This window comes from Ciconia boyciana, chromosome 3 (genome assembly GCF_034638445.1).
Source record: "Ciconia boyciana chromosome 3, ASM3463844v1, whole genome shotgun sequence".
Lineage (NCBI taxonomy): Eukaryota > Metazoa > Chordata > Aves > Ciconiiformes > Ciconiidae > Ciconia > Ciconia boyciana.
Genome location: NC_132936.1, coordinates 119,048,301 through 119,061,215, shown reverse-complemented (window position 1 = coordinate 119,061,215; position 12,915 = coordinate 119,048,301). Strand labels below are relative to the sequence as shown.

Here is a 12,915-nt window from a genome sequence, read left to right as displayed (position 1 = left end):
AAAGGGACAGACTCCTCTCTGGCTTTTTCACACGTACCTGCTAATTTCCTTGGCCCTGTTGGTTGGTGGGCACACGGTGTCTCCTCGGCACTTCTCAGATTTCCACTTAAAGCCTGTATGTGGCTGTGCTTAAAGATCTTTGAGAATGGACCCAGTGCCTCTGAGGGTGACAAACCCCACCCTTCTGCAGAAACATGTCAGATGCAGGAGAGTCTTTTCCTGTTCCCAAGAGGGAATGACTTCATAGCTGCCTTTGAATTTGAAGGCTCTCCGCTCCTGTTTTGACAAATGTAGAACACCTGCTATTAGCTGAATTGAGGTTGTGCCTGTACCTGCCACCATGGTTCAGAGGTCTGCATCTCAAAGAACCTTTGGTTCATTTTGGGTCTATCCGGAGTGGAGAAAGTCTGGGCAGCTGGACTCATTCCAAAGCAGTTCATCAATCCATAATGTTTTCAAGAAAGTTTTATTTTGCCGCTGTGTCTACTAAAGAGTTTAAGGCTGCCCTGGCAGAGGATCAAAACCTGTGTTATTTGGTACTGTACTGACTTCATAAGGGTTTTCAGCATGGACTCAATTAAGTCTAAAAAATCAGGAAGGTGTGTCTTTCTGGTCTTTACATTAAATGCATACTGTATCTCAAGTATTCTGGAGTTGAACATATGCCATGTTTTGAAGCCAGTATATTTGAAGGCCCACAAAGAAATGTACTATGCTCCATATCATATATCTCCTGGAAACAACCTAAGTTACAATTTTATCTTCTCCTGCCATGAGAGATGCTAGTAAGTACTTCCAGTAAAAGAGCATATAAAGGTGAATCCTAAAAGCAAGGACAAAGAATTTTAGAATATTATTATTTATCATTGAGTAACATTGCAAAACTCTCCATCTTCATTTCATTGGAACCCTGGCTGAGTGTTGAAAGACATAATAAAAACAATCAGTATATTCTCATTTTTCTGTGTGAAAAGATGAAGTCATGGCATATGGTCAGCTCACCAGTGCTGTTAATAATAAACCACAGATAATTAAGCACTGATTTATTCCTCTACGTAAGTGAAACAAATTGCTTTAACGGCTTTTGCTGAGGACCATCTAGTCAGATGAATTATGTATAGGAAGTTCAAACTAAAAATTATTAGAGATCATGTTTCAGTGTGGTGGAGGTTTATGGTAGAAACAATTAGAAACCTAACAGAATGTGTCCTGTATTCTCTTTGATGGAAAATCAGATATTAATCTGGGGAAAAGTCTAATTCTCAACACAGCTGCTCCCCTTGCTCTACTGCACCAGATTTAAGCTGGATAAAAATGGAAACATGTTTAAAAAATTGATCATAGCTTATAATAGCAATAATCACCTTGAAATTGGTTGTTACTACAGTTAATGAACAGAGTATTAGAGCATAAAACGCCCTCAGATTCCCTCAGGCTATTAACTAACAAGCTGGTTGTTAACTGCTGGTCAGATAGTATCTTTATTTGGTGACTGTCTTTCAAAGACATGGAACGGATCCTGGGAAGCTGCTCCTGGGAGCAGACATGGAGCAGATCCTGGGGTGGGGTGGGGTGGGATGGGGTGCTTGCTTGGGGTAGTAGCAGGAACAGAGTGAGACCTTGGACAGATTATCTCCAGTGCGAGACTCCCTGTTCCCCATATCTGTAGTCCAGTTCCTCCAGAGCATAGTTATCCATGTATGTGAAAGCTGTGCTGCTGGCTGTGAGCTCCCACCAGGGTTTGCCCAGTGGAGGTTTTTCCCTAAAATGGGGCAGGACAGGCTGTGGTGGGGTGCTGGGGGTCTCATGCAGGCAGCCCCTGGGGCTCTTTGCAAGCACAGGCTTGGCTTGGCTGGTTGGGATGGAGAGAAGTCTTCCCTTTTCAGAAATGTGTCCTGGAATTTTGCACTCTCGCTGGTGGGTGTACTGCATTGTGGCAACAGAAAGGATGGCACCAAATTTAAATCCCAAAATAGGATGAAAAAACGGAATGAATTCCAGGCTTTGCCCCTAAGCACATTCAGCTATGGGTGCAGTCTATGCACAATATACGCAAAAGCAAATTCCAGCTTTTTAAAGCTTTTGCTGCCTCTGTGGTTATATTTGTTTTGTCCATTTTGCATTTTGGTTTTGCCAGTCAAATGCCTTTCTACACTTAAAGGAAAGGCTCCCCATTCATGTACTAGCAGGATACTCATTAAGCTGGCTTGTGAGCTGAGCTGCACCTTCCTTCAAAGGCTGCAGATCTTCCTGTCTTCTGAACTGAAATCCTCATTCAGCTTTGTGATATCAGGCTGCCACCAGATTTCCATCTCTGACTCTACCAGTTTTTCATTAAAAAAATCTTTGCACACACAATCCAGTTTCTCCAGGAGGCCACCAGATTCAACAACATTATTTCAGACCAGGAAGTTGCATGTATCAGATGGCCTCACCTTGCAGAGGGGGACCTTCACTGTTCAGATACCTTCTGTTTAAGCTCAGCCAGGTCATGACATGATGCTTTGCAAGTTCTCTCTGGTCTTTGAGTTAGAAGCTTTGAGGGAAGATGTATGGTTGCAAAAAAGATAGGAATGGTTCAGTTTATCATACTGAGCTTTGTGTAATCTATGTTCCTTTTTTGTATTGCTCGCATAGTTCCTTACAAAATCCTATCTGATGTGGAGATACTGCTGTAGTTTGGATGCTCATTGCTTTCTGAGCTGTGAAGTAGTAAGGGGCTAATAAAATGATATCACTGGAGTTGCCTCTGCTAACCTAAAGATTCAGTTTTGCCTACTGGGGTTTTCTGGTGTTCATAAATTTATGGTTTACTAGTCAAAGCTTTGGTATCTTTGGAAAACTTAATGTCAGAGAGCATTTATGACTAACCTGGTGTCTTGATCCCAGGAGTCTGAAGTAATAGGAGCAAATTTCACTATTGCACGTGCTATATTTAGGTATTTTTTTCAGCACTATTGGGGCCCTTATTCCTAGAGAAATAGCTCTTTACCAGAACTAGTTGAAATTTGTGGCAGCAAATTTTTTCCCATGACATGTGACGTGTCCTCGACATTAAAAATGCATATGGAAAAAAGTGGGTGATTTTGATTAAATTTCGGAGTATTTGATGGGAAAGGTTAAAACAAAACATTTTTTCTTGACTAATACCTGGCTTATAGCACTAGAGAGGTTTGTTGTGCAGACCACCACAAGCTTTTTATGGGGCTTAAAAGCAGTTTATATCATGCTACAACTTCAAATATAATTATGCTAGCTCAGAAAATGCTTCACAGGCATAAAACTCCATGTGTCAGCCTATAGTTTCAATGTCTTAGGTCCAAGAAGGACAGGCTGCTTCAGCAAGGCGTTTCAACCCCGTGCTCTGAAAGCCGACTCATTTCCAGGTTGCAAATACTCTGTGGTCTGTTGTGACCTTTTAAACTTTCCTAATCAAATTGAAGAGAGGCAACTTGCTGAATATAATCTCTGTAGAGTGGAAGACTTAAAATATCTTTGCTTATACAATATTCTGGCATAAGTTATTGTAACTTAATTTTCCATGAAGGTGTCAACCACTCTTCTCGTCCTTCACGGGCCATGCTCTCCTGCAGGGTCTGGCAGTTCACCTGGAGCTGTGGGGCAGGCTCTGGCAGAGATGGAAGGCTGGGCCCCGTGGCTTAGAGGAGCTGTGGGGTTGCCCTGGTTGGCTAGGGGAGCTGTGGGGCTGCCCTGCTTGGCTAGGGGAGCTGTGGGGCTTGGCCCCATGGCACCCAGTTTGGGGAAAGCTGTGGCACAGGCTGCTGCACCATGGTAGGGAGCTGTGAGCGGGGCAGGGACTGGGCAGTGGCTGCCCCACCAGGGTGCAGTCCCATGGCAGTCTCCAATTTGGGCCATGGGGCAGCAGTGAGGGCCCAGTGGACACCAGTGACAGACGGATGTGGCACAACGATGAGGCAGGACCAGGGTGAGAGGTGTAGTCAGTCTATCCATTAGGGGTAGGGGCAAGGTGGTTGGGAGTCCCACATGAGGCTCATCAGGGCAATTAAGGCTCATTAGTGTCCTCAGGAGCCTGACAGCACGATGTGGGTTTTCCTTGGTCTCACTCTTGTCTTGGGGGAGTTTCATTTGTATAAAAAAAGAGAGCTGCTTTTCTGAAGAGAAGGACTTTTGTGAGTGCACTGAAGGTAGGCATGTAGGAGAGCCTGTTTCTAGGCCCTGCTCTAGGAAATACTTAAATTTTGATGTTATAATATTGTCATTAATAATATCATTTGAGGAAAGTGAGAACAATATTTCCACCTGTAGGTGTTTTGCCACGATACATTGTGCACGTGCAGAAGAAGTGAGGGATGGACTCCATGGGTGAAAGTGGGACTGTGACCCTCCACCTCCTCTCTGGGTGTCCTCTCTGGGCTGCAAAATAAGGGGTAAGTCTCTGTCTTTATATCTGACTTTCATTTTATCAATGGAAATGTCTGTGTCAAGTGAAATGTTGTGGGTTTTTTTGAAGTCCAGGTTTTGTTGGCTCTATGAGATGAAAATTAAACCTATTCAAATTCAGTTCAGCCTGAGCTGAAGGTTTTTTCTTTTTTTCTTAGTTTTCATTCAGCTGCCAAATTGAAAATAAATGATTCACACAGTGCTACCTAGCAGTTTGTTGGAGAAATAGTATTCTGAAAAATGTAGAAGCTTGTTTTGTAAAAGATCTGTGGTTTGCTCTATGGAAGACAAAATGCTTCATCCGGAATTGAATGAAAACTGTAGAAGGATTGCAGTAATTTAATAGGTTTTATCCTAAATCCCCTAACATTTTCTCTCTAGGTACAGCAACTCACGCTACCTAATGAGCTCACTGTGCTGATCTAAATGCCTAGACACAAATGCCATTGAAAGTATAATGATGTTGTTAAAATGTAAACAGGATTTTCTGTTTCTGTATTATAAACTACTTGAAACTTTTCAACTAAATGGGTCATTCAGTTTCTACTGTGTTGTGCTTGAGGTGCTGCAGTTTGTTGTTACAGGAAATCAAGTGTGTTCTACTTATCACAGGTAGGTTGTGGGGACAGAGCAAGGCTTTTTGGGTTTTGGTTTGTTTTTCTGTTTGTTTAAAACCATGGTTGTTAATATTGAACAAAACTATTGTAGTTAAAACTGTTTCTTTAAGAGAACTATGTCTGGCAGCAGAAGTGCAGAAAAAAGCTCTCCTCTGATTGAGGATACTTACCAAATTTACATCAAAACCGAAGTGGAAGCCTGTCTAAGCCAGCTGATCTTTCTAATTATTGTATTTTGATTCAGAGAACAAAACAAGAGCATGAACCAGCTACAGAAAAAGGCACATATGGAAAAAATACTTTCAGGGTTGAATTTACTTCCAGTTTTAGTTTTGAGTAAGAACTCCTTTGCTAATAGCCTTATTTCAGTAGGGCTGTAACCGAAGTATACTTCAGTGTGAACAAGGCTAGTTGATCTTGCCTGTAACTAGCCTGCAGGTAAACTTGACTTTGGTATAGCACCCCAACCCTTAAGGTAAGTACCATAGAGGGATTTTTCTGGTGGTGTTGAAAACTCAAGAAATACCTTTGTTTCTCCTGACTCTCTTACTATAGCTGTTACAGAAAATTATTTGCAATGTAGCAGTTGTTACATCTTCTCGTCCCCACAAGTATAATGAACTGGCGTTTTACTACTTAGCTCTGTTTCCTCTACTAACAGTCTGCAAGGAGGCATCTTCCTGAAAGGTTACTGAAACTTGGAGAAAGAAAAAAACAAAACTGAGCAACTGTATTTACTGATTTGTTTCAGCACTGTCAAGGTGTTGCCCTTAGTCACTTTATTAAGGAAGCAGCTTTCTGTGAAGAACTGGTAGCATAAGAAATGACATAATGGGCCAGAAAGGAAATTTAGGAATTGGAGTAGAGACACCAGGGGCCGCAGCTGCAGGTATGAAGATATGAAAGCTGGGATAAGTTTGAGTTTCTCTAAGCTACACAGAGTAGAATTGAGAGAGAAAGAGACAAAAAAGCAGCTTAATATGAACATTATGTCCAGAAACATAGTTTTCCCCATGAAGTTTAAAACTTCCTTGATTCCGTGTGAAAAACGTCTTAGCTGGAGTGGAAGAATGGTAGGCTGGGGCCAGATTTTTCTGAATCTCTGAAAAGATGCTCATGGTGAGGCTTTTAGAGCTCAGGTAATAAAATAAGGGTGAGACTTTCAAAAGAAAGAAGAATAGACTTTTACATGAACTTCAGCATGCAGTAAGCTTGCTTCAGCAAAACTGAGGTGACAAGCAGTTGTTAGTTCCTTCTTTGACCTTCACTGCAATAGTTTTGTATTCTGGCTTAGACAAAAGCCTAATTCTCCTATCAGCTCTGTTTTGGGAAAACAAGAAATTGAATGAAATCCCAGTGTTGAGTCTTATTACAGTTTTGCTGTTCAAGAACCCTGATGTTAGCAATGCTCTTTTCAAGCTGCTCTCTGAGTATTTTTCTTCCCCAATCACTTTCTTCTTTTTCTCGTGTCTGTTTCCAGCTGAGCTTCATTGTGTTTTCACTGGAGTTTTTGGCCAAGTACCACTTATACTTACCCAGCCCTTACAGTAGCAGAGTTTAGTTAACTCCCACTTCTTGTGTTGTCCATTGTACAGTATGTGGCCTATCCGTATATTCTCTTAAAGAGACCGACCTGTGTGTGTACCTGTCTGTTCATACAAGCAGTGTGTCATAATTCAGTACACACTGCTGAGTGGTTATAGCTGATGGTAGCAAAAGCAAACCGGTTGTGTGTGTTTATGTGTGTAAGCACAGACTTTATTAAAACTAGCTGCTTTAGAAAAACTGCAGATTCATATTATATTAAACTCTTACAGTAACTGGTCTCCTGGAACAGTACATTTGTTCCTGTAATGGGGTTTAGATTTGCACTTTATATTAAAGTTCTGCTTGTAAATAGTTTATAAAATGTTAATAATTAAGAAGTGCTACAGGTATAAACAGCTTGGCCTGAAGCATAGACTCTACGCAGATCTCTAAGGACTAAGTAACCATTTGTTTAGATACACCTCACACTTGAATAGCTTACCTTTGTGTTTTGGAGTTACTCACCTCCCTGTCTCTACCTTTCACTCCTCTTCACAAAACTGGCAAGTTGTTGTAGTGCCATAATGGAAAAATTGGTCCAAGTGGACAACAGAAATGGAAAACATCTTTTTTAAAAATGTATGTATTTATTTATTACTTCTGTTAGTTGTATTATCAAGCGAAACTAAACTCTGCGCTTAACTAATTGAACTTTCTCACCCAATTTTTGTATCTCTCTGTTAGTGCGACATAACATTTCCTATGGTTAAAAACATGCTTAAATCTTATGCATGTCATACACATTGTAATGGTTAAACACCTTTATGGAGGTTGACTTTTTGGGGTCATTAAGAGAGGAAACATGCATCAGATCTGCTTGCTGAGGTGTGCTGCTTCCATGTGTGTTGTCACTGCTCCATGGATTTGGATGGGGGTACTCATGTAAGAAGTCACAAGCAACTGTCTCAGGTTATGTACCTGCACCCTGCCTGGCCCAGGACTGGACGTCAAGACCAGCAAACTTTGGTGCAGCTTATGTACTCGGTGTAATTATGTGTTTGGCTGACAAGTGGGGAAGTTTTGCTACTTCCTCAGACAGTAATTGTCTTCAATCTCCATGTTTTAAAGTCTTAACTAATGATCCCTAAGATGGACTTCTCCCCGACCTCATTAACTAATTAAACAATTCAAAATAAAGAGTTACTCAGGCTGCAAAATATTGCTGAGAGGGCCTTTAGTGCAAACATTAGCATTTCTGCAGAATCCATAACCATTAGAAAACAGAAGCACAGTGCCCCAGACAGTCCTGTCTTTATAATTTCAATATGCTCTGCTATTACACGTTAGCACATTTTTTACAGCGCTGCTCCCGAGTGTACAGGTCTCTGTGCCCCCCTGCACGTTACACGTTGCTGCTTGCGTCTGTTCTTTTCTCCGTGTCAAATTCTGCAGTGAGGGGTGTGGGAAAAGCGGCAGTAGCATCACTGGCGTCTTGCTGCTCTGCTGCAGTTTTACTGCAACTTGTTTGCAAGTGTGTGATGCTTGAGATTTTCAAAGGGATTTTGTTGTTCCTCTCACCGGCAGGAAGAGCAGGATAGTACTTTGACTGAATAAGAATACTGTGTACTTCTCTCTCTGAGTATGCCTTGCAAAACAGCTTGTTGTCAGACACTGAAAAGCTACCAGAGCGGGAAGGTGAGGAAATGATAACATGAATAGAATATTACTATTTCCAGAAGGGCAGAGAAATTTGAGTGGAAGAAACATATTTTTGGGGAAGTTGTCCAGTAGAGCATGTTATGTTGGATATTGTTTCCTAGACTCTGCTAAATATCTGAAAACAGTGAGAACACGAAGTTACTAATGTTACACAGTATTTTGACAGTGATGTGGAGAGTGACTGAGTCAGATCTTTCAGACGGACTAAATACAAAGCGAAGCTAACACACAAATACTGTGGTTTTTACCCTCTCTAGAGCTGGCAACAGCTCTCCAGTAATTTTTTCAGTTGGTGCCAGACACCACTTAAGAATAATCTTGAGTGATTTAGATGAGTTTGGAGCAGGTAAGACCAAAGTTTGAATGATTGGTATGGAGAGATAAACATGGAGAGAATGAGCTGAGTTGCAAAACATTGAATTGGGGGATCTGTCACCATTTGCTTTGCTCAAACTGATCCCATCTTTGGAAAAGTAGCACCATCCAGCATCCTTGTGGAACGCAACAAATTTAAGGCAACTTTCAAGAAACACTGCTCGCTTAAAGCACCAAACTGATTGTCTTAAACAAAGGAGGTACACCACGCTTTGCAGTAATGTCTGTGGATCTACGCCTAATCTTGTTAGGACTGCTCAAAGCCATGGGTCAGCCCTGCTCCCCATCAGACAAGAAAGAAACAGATCCTGATCTGATCAGTGGAGTGAGAGGAGAACTAGTCTCCCCCAGCTCCCTGCCTACACAGATCTGTGCAGATGCTCTGCCTATACTTTGTCCTTTCCTGCACACATGCCTGAGACTGCCTGCAGAAGTTGCAGCCCTACCTGTGCTGCAGCCCTGTCTGTGTACATTTTCCTTCCAGTTTCTGTTTTAACACAACTTGGTTGAGAAATTTTTTTTTATTTATCTTAAAGCTGCAGAGCTGAAATCATAAGCTTTAAACAAAAGGTCAGTTTTTATTTACATGCACTTTACGAGTGCACTGTTATAGGATGTAATAGCTCTTTGGATGCTAACTTTTTATTTCTACTTAGCTTTGATGTAGCCATATGCAAAACATTGGAAATGTAGTTGGGGAAACAGAAAGGGTGAGTGAAAAATAGCTGCAAGCTTGAGCTAGGCTCTCAGTTTTATAAAATGCTGTTTTAATGAACGGCAACTGTTGTAGGTTGTCTTCCCGTTGAAGGATCTCTAGAGAAATTGTGAACAAAATTAGTGCATCCAAATGCGCTACCATTCCTATAATACAGTGATCATAACTATTTTTCGTGAAAGTGTGCTTTAACATGACAAACTCCTTTTTAGGAGGGAAGGTGGGTTTAGGGTGCATTTTCAGTACGTTTCACTGGTGCTCGTTGCCATCTTTTCTTCATTGCAAATCTGCATGAAATACTAACCAAATGTTCAGTGCCACAAAGTGATCATAACTAAAAAAAGACTGATCATACTGAGTCAGACCCAAAGGGTCATGTAATTGTGCATTCAGTGTCGGGCATTGGCAGATAACAATGAAGGAGTATAAGAAGCAAGCATAAATTGTGAACTGCACATCCCACAAAGTCAGTTCAGACTTCACAGAATTCAAAACTTTTTTTTGAGCAGATATCTCTTAAAAAAAATTAATATTATTGTCAAAGGGAGAGATACTAAGAAGTATGTTGAGGGCAGCTCTGTATACATTCAGATCACAAAGGCTATTGTATTGCAAGAGTTGGCTCCAGAGCTGGGGTCAGATTTTTAGTTATGTAAGTCCTTGTGGTTCCACTGACTGGAGAAAGCTATGTTGATCTGTTTGGGTCAAGGATGTAGCCTGTAACTTTTATGCCATTAAAGCTTATCTGAGTTTTCTGTTACTCCATGGTGGATTTTATGGCAATGTTTTCATAATTACATAGATCCTTAGGGTAAGCTGCCATCTGATAAGCCTTTTTAATTGGTTTTGAACTCTGTATTCCCCTGTAGCCTTTCTCGTGGGGCAGTAAAGCCCATACTTACTAATAAATGATTGAGTCACTCAAAGAGGACACAACACTCTCAAATACATTATTCTTTCATGTTGTTACTTGAACTCTGTCTCAGCTTCTTGACTCTTTACTCATAGCAAAGATTGTGCGTGGTTAGTGAAACCTATTTGTTGCCTTGCAGTCTGTACCCCGATCTGGGCAATATGATGGAGAGAGTGTCTGTCTTCCAGACTGCCGGATCATTTCATCATGAGTTTCATGGGGTTGCCCCCTCTGCCCCTCAGCCACAAACTGTCAAGCAGAACTCATTTCCGTCAACAGAGAGCTCAGCAAAATAGGGGGCCATCAAAATTAGTGGTGGAAGAGGCTTACTGAAAACCATCTTTTCTGTTCCTTGCAGATGGAGGACTGTACCATAGTGTAATTTTTTTCATCCTTTGTCGAGGTAGTTTCAGAAAGACTCAATCAATAGGGCTCAGCCGTTTCCCTTGGGAGATTATTCCACAGCCTAATATACCCACTTTTGCTAAATGTTTCCAGATAGCCATCTCTTCCCCCCCCGCCACCCTGTGCTCAGTTTCATCCCATCACTTCTAGTTAGTTATACTTCCTTGAGCCAGCTGATACAAAATCTTTCCCATTCACAGGAGAGAAACCTTTCTTCTTTGGGAGGAAGAATCCAAGGCTTGACTTAAGATGAAACTTCTCCATTTCCAGTGTCTAAGGAAATTCCTTTCTTGCCCTCCCCCTTCTGGCAAAAGATGAGAACTGTTAATAGCTGGAGGTGCTTCACACAAACACCCTGAATAATCTGTCTACTAATTATAAGTACTAATTAAGTACTATATTCTACTGTAGCATTAAGTAGTTATGGAATAATTATGAGTACAGCCTGGAAGGTACCATAATATGTCTTCACCCTTATACTTTTGCCAGGTTAAATTCTATCTATGTCAATCCTGCAACAGAAGCCCTTGAAGGCCAGCTCAATTTCATTGGTCAGTAATTTTTTTTGAGTGCGCTCTACCAAATGCACTTGAGTCTCTGAACAAGGTGAATGTGAACTCAATTGTACCCCTTCTTCAACACCCAGGAAGGCTTGTCCTGCACCAGGGACGGTCTGCAGTGCTGAGGGGGCATTTGTTTTCTGACACAGATATTTCGGTCTAAGACTAATGTATCTGAGTCTTGGCTAAGCACTGAAATGCACCACGAAAGCACCTATGGTTTCAGACTTGTGTTGTTGCTGGAAGTGGTTGGATGCTGTCATTTTTGTTCTGTTTTCTAGGCAGCCACAAATTAATAAGCTCCTTCTGCTCTCCCTGAAGTTGAGTGAAGTCTCCTGAGGCAGGAGATCCTCCGTGTGTGTGGCTTGTTTTGTTTTAAATCTAGGTACTTGTTTTTTACTTTCATTGCTGACAAACATCTATAAGAGAGCATAGATCTATTGATCAAGACCCCTTTAGGGAATGTCCCATATATCTGAGATCATGGAGGGGGAAGCTTTGTGGGGTTTTTTGTTGTGTGTTTTTTTTTTTTTCTCCCTCCAGAACTTTTTTGAATTTCAAATGTATACCAACAACTTTCAATACAACACTGATGTCTGTCTCATTCAAGGTGAATTTTAATTCTACATTCATTAGACTGATACCAGAGCATCTGGAAAGAAATGGAAATGGGCAAGATACCTTTCAGACTGTGATTCAGAAAGGTTTAGCTCTGTTTAATAGTGCTGTGTCTGGCCTTTTGTGTGATGTGTTGCCCAGGCACACTTTCAAGCTGAAGATAAAAACAGAGTCTCTGCGTACTTACCTTCTGCCTGTGTCCCGTCCCGTCCCGTCCCCCCCCAGTATCTAAGGATAATGACCACCTATGTGGAGAGCTGCTTTGGGAAAGTAATAGTAGGATGGAGAACAACAGGGCAGGATTTAGGTATGTATAGCTGTTATGCAAGAAAATGGTATTGACTTCTTGAATGGCTCGGCACGAGCCTTATCCTGAAAGCAGATGTCTAAGGCAGATTAGCATGCAAGCAAGGCATGCCCTGCTGGCCAGTGTCGTCTGTCCCCTGCTCATCCTTGATGTCTCCTGTGCTAGCCTTTGATGCCAGCTAGCTTTGCATGGGTATTCTCCAGCCCTGACACTCCTGAGGGCCTGCTGCTGGCTCCCCAAGGTGGGGCTGACCAGTGGGTCTCTGCACTCAGATCCCACAAGCTGGGACTGGGATGTGCAGGTAACACTACCATTTTCTCACCTGCTTTGAGTATCTGGCTTCAGCTTGACCTTGCTCTAGGGTAGTCTCTGGGATTAGGAAGTTTTGCAGACTCCAGGTGGTGGAAGGCTCTGGCTACTGGAAATGAAGGATTCTGGTATCTTTGAGATGATGTAGCAGCTGTGCAGTGGCTTTGTGATCATCGGTGTGGGAATAAATCATGTAAATGGAGTAGCTTAAGTGATCAGGTTTTAGGTGCAACTCCCTGCAAGTAGGTGTTATGCTTTGACTAAAGAGGGTTAAGGAATCACTTCCATGTTTTTGCTCTGTATGAGCTCTACTTTTTGTAGGGTGTGATTTGAACCTACCAACTCTGACTTTACTCAAACTGTACTGACAACAGTATTGAGGTCTTTCTTTTATTCTCCTTTAGTTTGGCTCCGCTTTCTCCTTTCTA

At 41.7% G+C, this 12,915-nt stretch overlaps 1 long non-coding RNA gene across 2 annotated transcripts in view; it reads left to right on the top strand.

Annotated features, from left to right (window-relative positions):
- LOC140649280 (uncharacterized) overlaps positions 1-12,915 on the top strand; it is a 158,420-nt gene that overhangs the window by 50,390 nt on the left and 95,115 nt on the right. For both annotated transcript variants that reach the window (XR_012041554.1, XR_012041553.1), the window contains exon 2: positions 4,288-4,409. This is a non-coding gene — a long non-coding RNA (uncharacterized lncRNA). The remainder of the gene's footprint in view (positions 1-4,287; positions 4,410-12,915) is intronic.